Here is a 13,137-nt window from a genome sequence, read left to right as displayed (position 1 = left end):
CCCCAGTGAGATAGGGACATGCCTGTCCTAGCATGCAAAGTCACTTCCTGCAGACTTGCCGGATGAGATCTACAGTGAGATCCAATGGTCAGGGAGGTGGTTCTGCAACACTCCTTGGACAGCAAAGAGCATGATGAGGCTCAGAAGAAGCCTTGGTCATCCACTGCAACCAGCGAAGACCCCAGTTCTGATGTCTACTCATATCACTGGACCCAGACCTCTGAGGTCATGAGGGTGGAACTGGCCCAGTGCAATGGCTTTTCCACTTCAAAAACTCCCCTGCACAGGTTTCCTCTCATCATCAGATATGATGGACAACCACAACATTGGTAGTGTTCTAATATGTTCTGTATTTCTTTTAAATACATAATTTGTTACTCAGTTAAATGGTACTTTGTCTTTTTTATACCGTTTTAACTATTTCCATGAAAATTTGGTTAGTTGGGGAAGTTGCTTAAAATGTATTGGTCTTGATATGTACAGATTAATCAGAATCCACTGTATTTAATGAAATAAAGGAATTATTAGTAATTTAAACATTAACTCTGCATCTTTTTGAGGAATAATTTGTCATCAATTATTGAGGAAGCAAGTTGGCAGAGCTGAGGAAACTAGTTTGCCACTGAAAAGGTCTGGTTTCAAATTCCTGAGTCTCTCATCCAGGATGAAAAGAGAATGTACAAGTAACACAAGCCATGCTGCCATGGAAATGAAATTCTGAGTCAAAGCTTCCACAGAAAATGAAAGACACGCTTACAAACAGATACCTTTTGTGAATCTCCTTCTCTACAATAGAAAACAGTCTACATACAGTGGCCTCACTCAATTGAATGTTCACTTCGAATTCATATGTGTGATGAACATATTCGAAAGAATAAAGTAAGCGACAAGATGTAGTTTCTCGTTAAATGTATGAAGTATTACGTACCGGATTGGAGGTAATGGATCAAAGAGAGTGCTCTATAATACATATGCTGAAAGCAAAGGTACAATCGTTAGGACACAAATTCTCATTCTTCTCAAGAGTGGACGAGGCTGGTGAAGGACCTGAAATGGAGCAGTCTCTCTGTTGGGTGTACTCTATAGATCCCACCTCCCATAAACAATGGAGGAACAGATTGGGAGGCAGATTTTGGAAAGGTGCAAAAATTACAGAGTTGCTGTCCTTAATATTGATTGGCACCTCCTTAGTGGAAAAGGCTTAGATGGGGCAGAATTTGTTACACGTGCCCAGGAAGGATTCCTGACACAAAATATAAACAGGGTGACTGGAGGATAGGCCACATTGGATCCGGTACTAGGCATTGAACCAGGCCAGGTCTCAGATCCCTTGGTGGGTTAGCATTTTGGAGACAGTAACCAAAACTCCCTGCCCTTTACCACAGGTTTAGACAGGAGATGGTATGGGAAAGTATTTAAGTGGGTGAGAGGGAATTATGATGCTATTAGGCAGGAAATTGGAGGTATGAATTGGGAATGAATATACTCAGGGAATTGCATGACAGAATTGTGCAGGTAGATAGGGAGCTACATGAGGTTCCGGATAGGTTAATCTCATTGAGGCCGGGGAAGTATGGTAGGATGAACAAGAGGGAAAAGAGCTGTGGAACATCTAGTCAAGAGGGAGAAGAAAGATTACTCCAGGTTTAGGAAGCAAGTTTCAGACAGGGTTCTAGAGTGTAACAAGATAGCCAGGAAGGTGCTTAATAATGGACTTAGGAGAGATGGAATGGGGGATACAAAGGCCTTGGCAAGTAGGATTAAGAAAAACCTCACGGCGTTTTACAGATATGTGGAGAACAGGAGGATGACTAGCGTGAGGATAGGACTGATCAGGAATAGTAGAAGAAACGTGGCCAGAGTTGTAAGAGGTAGGGTAGGACCATAATGAATACTTTGCTTCAGTGGGATTTTGATGTTTGTGAGGACAGTCTGGAACACGTCGACGTTAAGAAAGAGGATGTGCTGGAACTTTTGAAAAACATTGGGATAGATAAGTCTTTGGAGGCCAGACAAGATATACCCCAGATTACTACAGAAAGCGAGGGAAGAAATTGTTGTGCCTTTGGTGGTGAGTTTTGCATTCTCACTAGCCACAGGAGTAATATTAGATGATTGGAGAGTGGCAGGTGTTATTCCTTTGATCAAGAACAGGAGAAGGAATGAATCTGGGAATGATAGACCAGTGAGTCTTGGGAAAGTTATTGGAGAAGATTCTCAGAGACAGGAGTTATGAGTATTAGGAAGCATTGTCTGATTAGCGATAGCCAGCCTGGCTTTGTGAGGGGTAGGACATGCCTCACAGGTCTGACTGAATTCTCTGAAGATGTAACAAAGCACATTGATGAAGGAAGAGCAGTGGGTGTATGGTATATGGACTTTAGTAAGGTTCTAATGGAGGCTCATTTAGATAATCAGGAGGCATGGAATCCAGAGAAACTTGGCTGCATGGATTCAGAATTGGCTTGCCTACAGAAGCTAGAGGCTGATTGTCGATGAAGCATATTCCGCCTGGAAGTCAGTGACCAGTGGTGTTCTGTAGTGATCTATTCTGGGACCTCCGCTCTTTGTGATTTTTATAAATGACTTGGATGAGGAAGTGGAAGGGTGGGTTAATAATTTTGCAATTGACAAGAAGTTTGGTGGAGTTGTGGATGGTGTAGAAGGTTGTTGTAGTTTGTAGCAGGACATTGACAGAATAAAAAGCTGGGCTGAGAAGTGGCAGATGGAGTTCAACTGGGAAAAGTGTTAAGTGGTTCACTTTGGAAGGTCAAATCTGAAGTCAGAATACAGGGTTAATGGCAGCATTTTATGTTCTATGTGCAAGATTATGAGGGCTTAGGTAGAGTAGATAGTAAGAAACTCCTTCCCATACAGGAGGCATTTAGAATTGGAGGGCATAGGATAAAAAGTTTAAAGGGGATCTAAAAACAAATTTTTTTCACCCAGAGGGTGATTGGATTCTGTGATGCACTGTCTGAAAGGACAGTGGAAGCAAAAGTTCTCACATTTAAGAAGTATCCAGATGGACATTTGAATTGCCAAGGCAGAGTAGGTCAATGAGTAAATGCTGGTACATTGGAGTAGAATAGATGGGTACTTCATGGCAGGCATGGACAAAATAGACCAAAGGACTCTTTTGGGTGGCTCCATTACTCAAACATGCTTAGCATGGAAGATGGATATAGAAATAATTGTGGAAGATGTGTTTGGGTTCGCTGAGATTTTGAACTGCTTGGATTCAGGGCTCCCTATACGCTGGCATCATTCCTGAAGGAGGCGATGAGTAGAAATATCCACAGAATGGACGTACTGACTGGGAGGGATTCCTGTGAACAGAAAATGGCCACTAACTGCAGGAGATAGGAGACAATAGCTTCAGATGGAAGAAACATTGTGTTGCTACTACAAGTCAAAATTAATTTTGGAGATAAGTGTGTTAGGGAAAAATGTAGGAGGACTGAGGGATTGGACACTTGTAGTCAAAGCAGGACAAAATATTGCAGCATTTTGGCTCACATAGTTACCCATGAATTTACCAAATAAGGAAGAAATGCACAAATAATCAATCAAATGTCTGGTTTAATCTTATTTAACAATGAACCATTCTGTTAAGCTTCCATCAACTAACGAAACCAGTAAAGGGAAAAAAAAACAGAAACACGCCTCCGTTGTGAGAACATAGTTTCAATTTGAAATGCCGTGAAATGTACTGAACTCAAAAGTTTGAAGATTTATCTCAAGCGGTTTTGTTAAAGAAATTAATTAGAATTTATTTTATAATTTCTTCAGCTTTACATTGCAAAACATAGTTGAGTAATGATTAGATTTGTGTTATTACTACAAATATAGGATGATTCATTTATCAGAGAGTTACTGTAAGCACATCACATTTGGTCAGCTGGATGAACTTTATTAAATTGTTTTCCTTTCTTTATTCATGTTATAATAAATAGAGTTTGTGAGCATTTTGTGAGCATTGAGACGGACAAGGATTTGCACTTTTGGTCAAGTTCACAAATAGATACAAACCTGCTCTTTATAGATCCCTTTATTTCCAGGTGAGTTAGTCTCTCAGAGTGGATAGATTGTTTCTGGGGAACTTACCTCACAAACGGGGACTATGCCTGCATTCCCATGCTGGAAGACAAACAATCTGATCTCCCTGCATGTGGTAAGGTCAGCACTTGGTCTCAGGTTACAAGGCAAGTCGTTTAAAGTTCAAGCTCAAAGTAAATTTACAACAAAGTATGTATATGTTCCAAATACTAACCTGAGATTCATTTTCTTGCAAGCACTTATGAGGAAAAATAAAAAGAATTTAAGAAAAACTAAGCCTGAACAAAGATTGACAACGACTGTGAGAAAAGAAGGCAAACAGCAAATAAAAATTACTGAGAACATGAGTTGTAAAGAGTCCTTGAAAGTGAGTCGATAGGTTGTAGAATCAGTTCAGAGTTGTGGTGATTGAAGTTATCCCTGCCAGTTCAGAAGCCTGATGGTTGTAGGGTAATAGCTATTCCTGAACCAGTTGGTGTGGGACCTGAGTATCTCCTGCCCATTGGTAGTAGCAAGAAGAGAACATGGCTTGAACGGTGAGGTTATTTGATGATAGGTGCTGCTTTCTTGTGACAGCACATCATGTAAACACGCTCAATGGTGGGCAGGGTTTTGCCAGTGATGGACTGTGCGACGAAAGATCTGGGTGAGGAAGGTTTGGACCCCAGTGCTGAAGTATCCAAGACTGGAATCGAGGTATGATATGAGACTGAAATGAAGACAGGGTTCTAGTCTAGACGCTAGACCAGAATCCAAAACTGATCTGATGATTGAGCAACAAACTTCAGTTCAGGTGCTCTTTAAATATTAAATCCTAGCACCAAAATTTGGCCAACAATTAGCGGGGGTGGCCTGAATTTTTAAAGGGACTGCACCAGCTATCTATACTCCGGAGAGCTAATGTGTCTAAACCCCAGAAGCTAGCGCGGTTGGGAGCGTGTCGTAACAGACTGGGCTGTGTCCGTCACCTTCTGTAGCCTTTTCTATTCCTAGGCATTGGTGTTTCCATTCCAGGCCATGATGCAACCAGTCAGGATACTCTTCACTGCGCATCTACAGGGGTTTGTCAACGTTTTAAGTTCAAGTTTATTGTTGTTCAGCCATACACATGTATACAATCTAATCAAATCAACGTCTCTCTGGGACCAAGGTGCACAACACCATACATATATCCCATACAGCATGTAAAATAATATTAATGCAATCATATTAACCGATAATAAAGGTGACATAAAGTGTATCTAGGACATATAATTAAGTATACAACAGTAGAATGCCATTGGCATAATAATGTGTGTTGTGTGGTAACAAGGTGCTCAGATGTCTCACAGTCTGGGGAAGAAGCTGTTACCCAGCCTAAAAGTCCTTGTTCTTATACTGTGGTACCTTCTGCCCGACAGTAGGAGGTCAAAGAGATTGTGGGATGAATGGGAGGGGTCCTTGGTAATGTTGAAGGTTCTTTTAGATGACATGCTGAATCTACACAAATAACTAAGAAAGTAGGACTGAAACGAGCAGACATTTCTTTACTTAGAGGGGTGGTGAACTTGCGGTGAAGGCTTTGGAGGTCAAGTCCCTGAATGCATTTAAGAAAGAGGTAGATAAATTTTTGAACACATAAAGCATCAAGGAGAGTGGGGTTGGTGTGGGGACACTGTTTCAGGATGATCTCGGATTATCATAATTTTTACAGAGCACAAAAATTAAAATCAACTGCAGGTGCTGGAAATCTAACATAAAAGCAAAAAATGCTGATAACTCTCAGCCTGTCAGGCAGCATCTGCGGAGGGAGACAGAGCCCCATTGACAAGTTGGACCTCTTTTAGCCTGTGAACCCAGCGCAGGGTACACCTTCTTGGTTAGGTAACCATCTTTTTTCTGAGGGGCAGTTGGATAACCTAAGCAGGTTTTTAGTAATGCTATACCCAACCCTCATCAGGCCAAAGGTGCTCCCCACCACATCCAATATTTTTGCTCCAGAGACCTTCTTGCAAAAGGTTTCAAACTGAGCATTGCTGGAATAGCAGAAAGAGCTGCCAGTATCTCAGGTTGTGACCTAAAATGTGAAAGTGCTTATGATAAGATGGCCCCCTCACAATCGAAAGTCAAATTCACCCAAAGTCACTCAAATTACTTTGCAAGTTCTTATCAATTACAGACATGTTCAACCTTATTTGCTATATTGAATTTCTTACATGTCACGAGTCAGACTGGAATAACCTCGACCATTCTTCTCCTGATGCAGGTATGCAAAACATCACCAGCCACAGCAACAGCAACAGCACTGGCACACAAGATATCATGTAGCAGGTTGGCTCAAACAAAGATACACTGCGGTACTTGCCAGAGGGGATTTCCACATTCGTAATGGAAGGTAAGTAAAGTGAAATCCTGTGGGTGACACAGTGGCAGAGCTTGTAAAGCTGTTAACTCTTAGCTGCAGAGACCTTGGTTTAATCCTGACCTCCAGCATTATCTGCTTGGAACTTGTTCTCCCTGTGCCCATGCAGGTTTACCCCAGGTGCTCCCATTTCCTCCCACATCCTGAAGACATGCAGGTTCTAGGTAAATTCATTATGTCACCTTGAGATTCATTTCACAATAGAACAAAGATGCATGATAGAATCAATGAAAAACTACACACGAAGACCATAAGACTTAAGACATAGGAGCAGAATTAGGCCATTTGGCCCTTCAAGTCTGCTCCCCCATTTCATCATGACTGATCCATTTCCCACTCAGCCCCAATCACCTGCTGTCTCCCCATATTCCTTCATGCCCTGACTAATCAAGAATCTATCAACCTCTGCCTTAAATGTACCCAATGACTTGGCCTCCACAACCACCTGTGGCAATAAATTCCACAGATTCAATACTTTCTGGCTAAATAAATCCTTCCCCATCTCCGTTCTAAATGGACGTGCCTCAATTCTAAGGCTGCGCCCTCTGGTCCTAGACTTCCTCACCACAGGAAGCATCCTCTTCACATCCACTCTATCGAGACCATTCAACATTGGATAAGCTTCAATACCATTCCCCCCCGCCACCCTGCATTCTTCTGAATTCCAGTGAGTACAGGCCCAAAGCCATCAAACACTCCTCATATAAAAAACCTTTCAATCCCAGAATCATTTTCCTGAAACTCCTTTCAACCTTTTGACTGACAAATAACCAATGTGCAAAAGAATTGTCTATACAAATAAAAATAATAATGTAATGCTCTGGTTCATATTTTTTATGGTTATCCTGCATGTATTTCTGCAAGAGCAGTCTGTTCTGCTTTCAGCCTGTTTGTTGACAATAGGGGATGATGAGGAATGTGCGCCATCCAATTAGGATGGTAGAATTGAGCGGAGGTTTTTGGTGAAGGGCAGTAAGGTTGGGGCTTTTGTTCAGAGGGAGATGAAGGGAGAAGACGCTGGAGAGAGCAGGTTGTAGGATTCAGCCCAGAGTGGGACCATGAGCCAGGGGCGAGATTGATTGAGGATCAGTGAATATGGTGAAACTCTGAGCTCCAACTTGTGCACATTTGACTGTTCAATTAAAATGGGCCCTTTTCTTTTTGTTTTTCTTTACCAACTCTTTAGTTAAGATTCATAAATATAATTACTTTAATCATATGCAGTGTACTGTCTGTCATTTTGTGACACTAATTTGTAACAGGGTAGCAAATTACACAGCATCCACACAAACCAGCATTTGGGTTGGGAGAGTCGTCTCAATCTCACGAGTTTGGTGGGACCGGGGGGTGTCTTCCTTAGACTTACGTGGCCAAGGAAACCAGGGGGTTTCAATAAATAAGAAAATAAATTATACTGAGTATATGAAAGTGAGCCCATTGGTTGTGGAATCAGATCAGATCTGAGGTGGTGAAATTATCCATGCTGGTTTAGGAACTTGATGCTGGTAGGTTAAATGGCCCTGGTGTGTAAGTGAGTGGTTGAAACCAGGGGCAGACATGAATTTTAGAGAAGTACAGTACGGAAATGGGCTCTTCAGCCCATCTAGTCCTTGCCAATACCATTTAAACTGCCTACTCTCATCCACCTGCACCGGGACCATAGCCCTCCATATCCCTACTATCTATGTACCCATCTAAGCTTCTCTTAAACATTGAAATTGAGCTAGCATGGACCACTTCTGCTGGCACCTTATTCCACACTCTCACGACACTCTGAATGATGAAGTTTCCCCTCATGTTCCCCTTAAACTTCTCACCTGTCACCCTTAATCCATGACTTCTGGTTGTAGTCCCACCCAACCACAGCGGGAAAAGGCTGTTTGCATTTACCCTATCTATACCTCTCATAACCTTGTATACCTCTATCAAATCTCCTCTCAATCTTCTATGTTCTAAAGAATTTAGTCCTAATCTATTCAGTCATTCCTTATAACTCAGGTCCTCCAGATCTGGCAACATGCTTGTAAATTTTCTCTGCACTCCTTCAACCTTGTTTACATTTTGGGTGAAAGTAGAATCTGGGATTGATGTGCTTGATAGTCAAAAAAGAAATAGAAGGCCAAAATCATGTTTCAGGCTGCACCACAAGGATTACAGAAAGATTCTGAACAGCTGGGTAAGTGGGGCGAGGAATGACATTTGGAGTTTAATTCAGGTAAGTGAAAGGTGTGGTGTTCTGGGAAATGAAACCAGTGTAGGATTTTCACAGTGAATGTGTGGAATGTTGTCGAACAGAGGGACCAAGGAATATAGGTATATAATTCCCTGAAAGTGGCATCACAGGTAGGCAGGGTGGTGAAGAGGCATCTGGCTTGCTTGCCTTCATCAATCAGGGCACAGAGTGCAGAAGTTGGGATGTTACATTGCAGTCATACAACATGTTGGTGAGCCGTACTTGGTGTATTGTGTTGAGTTTTGGTCACCCCGCTACAGGAACAATACCACTGAGCTGGAAAGAATGCAGAGAAAATTGACAAGGATGTTGTCAGGTCTTTAGGGATTGGGCTACAGGGAGAGGCTGGGCTTGTCAGCATTTTATTCCTTGGAGTGTAGAAGACTGAGGGCTATTCTCATAGAGCTTAGATGGGTACCTTGGCTGGCATGGACGAGTTGGGCAAATGGGCCTCCATGACTCTACCATCTATGCCTATGCTTGATGTCAATACAGAAATGATGGGCCCAAATCATGTTTCAGGCTGCATCAAGAATTGCAGCAGGATTCTGATCAGCTGGGTAAATGGGGTGAGGAAAGGCAACTGGAGTTTTATTAATATAGGAGCTCGGATCTTACAATCAGTAAAAGCTACCAGGAACGAGGAAGAGGGAAAAGAGGAGACCAAAGATCTTCTTTTCAGACGGGCTGACCCACCCTGATCGATAAAACTGACGTCGCTGAAAGTAGACACATATTCTTGCCTACCCACCATTTCCATGTCACTTCCTGTCTGCTGCAGTTTCCCAGCCACAATGAGAAAATGATAGCACCCACAAAATAACTATCTGAACTAAAGACAGCGTTATACATTGAACCATGTCAAATATCACGCCAAGGCACGTGCTCCTCTATTGTGCATTTCTTTAGAGCTCGTCTTTCTTATAGCTTTGCCAGTTCTTAAAGATTAAAAGGTTAGTAACTGACCTTTAGATGCCTCAGTATCCTAGCTTCACTGTCCATGTATGGCACATAGCTCCTGGCACTAATAGAGTGAACTGCAAGTAAAAGTTTAAAGATACTGAAACCCTCAGCAGATCAGGCAGCATCTGTTGAGTGAGAAACAGGATTAATGTTTCTGGTCAATGCCCTTCATTAAATCTGGGATGAATCCTGATTCAGTTTGATACAATATGTTGTCTTGGCCTGAAGAGTTTTGCCTTCAGATTCAAATGCAGAGTGAAGTACACAGTTGCGTCAACAACCTGCATGATCTAAGGATGTCCGGGGCAGCCCACAAGTGTCACCACACATTCCAGTGCTAACGTAGCATGCCCAAAGATTGCATTCTGTCTTTCTGTACTTCACCTTCCCACCATTTTACCAAGGAAGCACGAGGGTCCAGCAAAGATCCAGCAAAGCCTTAGCTGCTTTGTAAAGGGAGTAATGAGCAGGCCCTCAATTATTTTTGATAGAATGTTTGACAAATACAGTATTTTGTTAAAAACAATGTCTAAACCCACTTAAAACTTGCTGATTTGTTCTACCTTTCTTTCAGTGTTGCATTCAGTATAATGAACAGTCACATACACTCAGTGCCCACTTTATTGGGTACTTCCTGTACGTAGTAAAGAACCACTGAGTTTATGTTCATGGTCTTCTGCTGCTGTAGCCCATCCAGTTCAAGCTTTGCCATGATGTGCATTCAGAGATGCTCTTCTGCACATCACTGTAGTATTGCATTTTTATTTGAGCTACCTGTCACCTTCCTGTCAGCTTGAACCAGTCTGGCTGTTCTCCTCTGACCTCTCTCATTAACAAGGCTTTTTCACCCACAGAACAGCTGCTGACTGGATGCTTTTAAAAAAAAAAATTTCACAACCTTCTCTGTAAACTCTAAAGACTGTAGTGCGTGAAAATCTTCAGGAGATCATCAGTTACTGAGATATTCGAACTACTCTGTCTGGTACCAACAATCATTCCATAGTTAAAATCACTTAGATCACATTTTTAAAGGTTTCAAAGGTGCAATTTAATGTCAGAGAAATGCGTACAATATACATCCTGAAATGCTTTCTCTTCATAACCATCCACGAAAACAGAGGAGTGCCCCAAAGAATGGATGACAGTTAAATGTTAAAACCCCAAAGTCCCCTCCCAGCTTTCCTCCCTCCCGCGCGTAAGCGGCAGCAAGCAACACAAAGCCAAGCAAAGCAAGCCCTCCCCCCCACCGAGCACTCACACGTGAGCAAGTCAACAGCAAAGACACAGACTTGCAGTTACCTCAAAGACTACATTATTCACCTGGCATTCAACATACCACAGGCTCTCCCTCTCCTTAATATGGAAGAAAGAGATGTCTCCATTTCACAGCGAGAGGGGAGACATAACAAACAACTCTCTGGTTTACGATGTTAAAAGTCTGTTGCGTCGCTTTTTCCCAGCTCTGTGCCCAAAGATCGTGAGTCTCTGGGCACACATTTCTTCCCCATTCTGATGTTTGGTCTGAACAACAACTGAACCTCTTGACCATGTCTGCATGCTTGTACACACTGAGTTAGTGCCACATGATTGGCTGATTGGATATTTGCATTAATGAGCAGGTGTACAGGTGTACATCATAAAGTGGCCACTGAGTGTATCTAATTAGTATTTGACATTAATTAAACATAAATGATGGACTGTATTTTCACCATGGCATAATATGCACTTTCTGTGTGTATGAAAAGCACAAAACTGCCCCTCTAACAACATGAACAGGGGTGAATGGGGAGATATCAAGACATCTCCACTGGTGGGGAAAGTCTCACATAAGGAGATGCCATTGCAAAGTCAGGGCTGTGATGTAAAACAATGGTCCACAGGAACTTTCTCACAAAGGGTGGTGACTCTCAGGAGTTCTCTACTTGGGAGGGTAGCAGAGATGGGATGATTGGGAGCATTTAAAGAGGAGGCAGATACATTATTGTAAGGCTGAACAACTGAGGGTGATGGGAAACAAAAGCAGAGATAAGACCTCAGGCAGATCAGTCATGATTATATTGAATGGCGGGGGAGGCTTGAGAGACTGGGGGACCTTCTCTTGCTCATATTTTCTAACAAATAGCACCAAACTGCATGACTGTCATGGAGTCATAGAGCACTACACAACATAGAAACAGGCCCTTCGGCCCATCTAGTCCAGGCCGAACTATTATTCTGCCTAGCCCCATCGATCTGCATCTGGACTATCGCTCCCCTCCCATATCCCTCCAATCCATGTACTTATCCAAACTTCTTTTAAATGTTGAAATCAAATCTGCATCCACCACTTCCACTGCCAGTTCATTTCACACTCTCCCCACCCTCTGAGTGAAGACGTTCCCCCTCATGTTCCCCTTAAACATCTCACCTTTTACCCTTAACCCATGACCTCTAGTGTGGGCTCACCTCAGTGGAAAAAAAACCTGTTTAGATTTACCCTATCTACACCCCTCATAACCTTATATATTTCTATCAAATCTCCTCTCATTCTCCCACACTCCAGAGAATGAAGTCCTCAAGTCCTGGCAACATTCTTGTAAATTTTCTCTGTACTCTTTGAATATTATTTATATCTTTTCTGTAGGTAGGTTACCAGAACTGCACACTATGCTGTGAATTAGGCCTCACTAACGTCTTCCACGACTTCATATCGTGCCTTGTCATATTGTAATCACAGGAAGACTAATATTAGTGCTTCTAGGAATGTTGCATAAAATTTGACACAAAAGGCACATAAGGAAGTTTTAGGATTGGTGATCAAAAAACTGACGACTGGATCATTATGAGGACGGGGAAAGACAGGGAAGGAAAGGGACAGGACACGAGGGAGGAACTCCATAGGCATGGTCACCTATGATAGAGCAAAGGAAAGCAGCAACACAGACGTGGCTGGCAGTGAAGGACCATAAACTTAGAATCATAGAGTCATAGAACACTACAGCACAGAAATAGACCCTTCAGCCCATCTAGTCTGTGCCAAACCATTATGTTGCCTATTCTCATCGATCATAGCCCTCCATACCCCTCCCATCCATGTCCCTATCCAAATTTCTCTTGAATGTTGAAATCAGATCTGCATCCACCTCTTCCACTGGCAGCAAGCTCCACTTCCTAAAAGGTTGAAGAGATTGAAGGATGGGTAACGGCTTTGAATACAATGATTTGAAAATTAAATTCAAGCATGACTTCAATCTTGTACCTGGCATCACATGACTATGAACATCATGATTAAACCTTCCTGATATTCCAGCCCAGCCCATAAAAGCAATGCTAAATACAGTATAAATTAAATGGATGAGAACCCCAAAGTTAGATGCCACTTGTCTTCTGAATAAAGAAACCCTAGTGATTACAAAGTACAATTGACTTCAGGGCTTCTGGCCAGGCATAGCGAACTAAATTCATAAAGATTCCTACTTCTGTTTGCAATTCTGTGACCATT

The sequence above is a fragment of the Mobula hypostoma genome, chromosome 8, assembly GCF_963921235.1.
Source record: "Mobula hypostoma chromosome 8, sMobHyp1.1, whole genome shotgun sequence".
Taxonomy (NCBI): domain Eukaryota; kingdom Metazoa; phylum Chordata; class Chondrichthyes; order Myliobatiformes; family Myliobatidae; genus Mobula; species Mobula hypostoma.
The sequence above is the reverse complement of the archived record's forward strand: the minus strand, read 5'-3'. Positions refer to the sequence as shown.